The following is an 869-nucleotide window of genomic DNA, read 5'->3' as shown; positions in this document are numbered from 1 at the left end:
TTTACCTATAGAATTCAATATTGTTTGAAAAAAATGATTTCTATAATTATTTCATTACTATTTAAATTTATAGGAAACTATGCACTTCTTTTATTCTGTACAATTACAACATTTTGAGATCCGCCCACTTTGCAAAATGATGCCACTGAGTCTTTTTATTAGTTTTTCTGTTTTTAATTAATAGTTTTATGTAGTTTTATAAATGATTGTTATAACAATGACAGTGAATGTCTACGTGAGGATATTAGATTCCAATATTGACCTCACACTTTATAGAATATCGAAAATATTCTTCAAGAGTATAATTTCATTGAGAAATGTTTTTGAATGTTAGGAGTTGTGTTTGTGGTTATGGTGCCAAAGGGTGTCCACTCAATGCAAGTGCAATATAGGAGGAGGGCACAGTAAAGCAGATGGTGATAACAAAATCTTTTAGTCAAGTTCCTTTTCACTATTTTCATCATTTTCATCATCCATCTTTTGGAGCATCATTTCATGATATTTTAATACACTTGGTATAGGAGTATTAACAGAGTTGTAATTCCATCCCTTTTTCTTAAAAAACTTCTGGAGTATTCCTGGCATATGGTAGCCCTTTTCTACAATGAAATGCTTAAAGGCAATTGCTCCATAAAGATTTTCAAGTGTATCTGGTTTCCAAACGCTTTTACCTTCAATTTCATTCAAGCTCTTGGGGTCATTTAAAGGCTCTTTTACTGCCTGTGTTTTCAATGGCTTCAGTTTCTGGTATGGTGGTCCATATTTATACTTCTCCTCGGTAGACATAGGAAGATCTTGTGCCTTTTGGACTTTCATCTCAAATTTTGATTTCTGTTTGGAGAATTTGGATCCCTTTCCTTTGGTTAATC

The 869-nt window shown here is 32.5% G+C and overlaps 1 pseudogene; it reads right to left on the bottom strand.

The window, feature by feature from the left end:
• Positions 1-432: 432 nt before the first annotated feature.
• The window catches only part of LOC116085665, a 24,632-nt pseudogene continuing 24,195 nt past the window's right edge, over positions 433-869 (bottom strand).

The sequence above is a fragment of the Mastomys coucha genome, chromosome X, assembly GCF_008632895.1.
Source record: "Mastomys coucha isolate ucsf_1 chromosome X, UCSF_Mcou_1, whole genome shotgun sequence".
Taxonomy (NCBI): Eukaryota; Metazoa; Chordata; class Mammalia; order Rodentia; family Muridae; genus Mastomys; species Mastomys coucha.
This window is presented reverse-complemented; position numbering and strand designations above follow the sequence as displayed.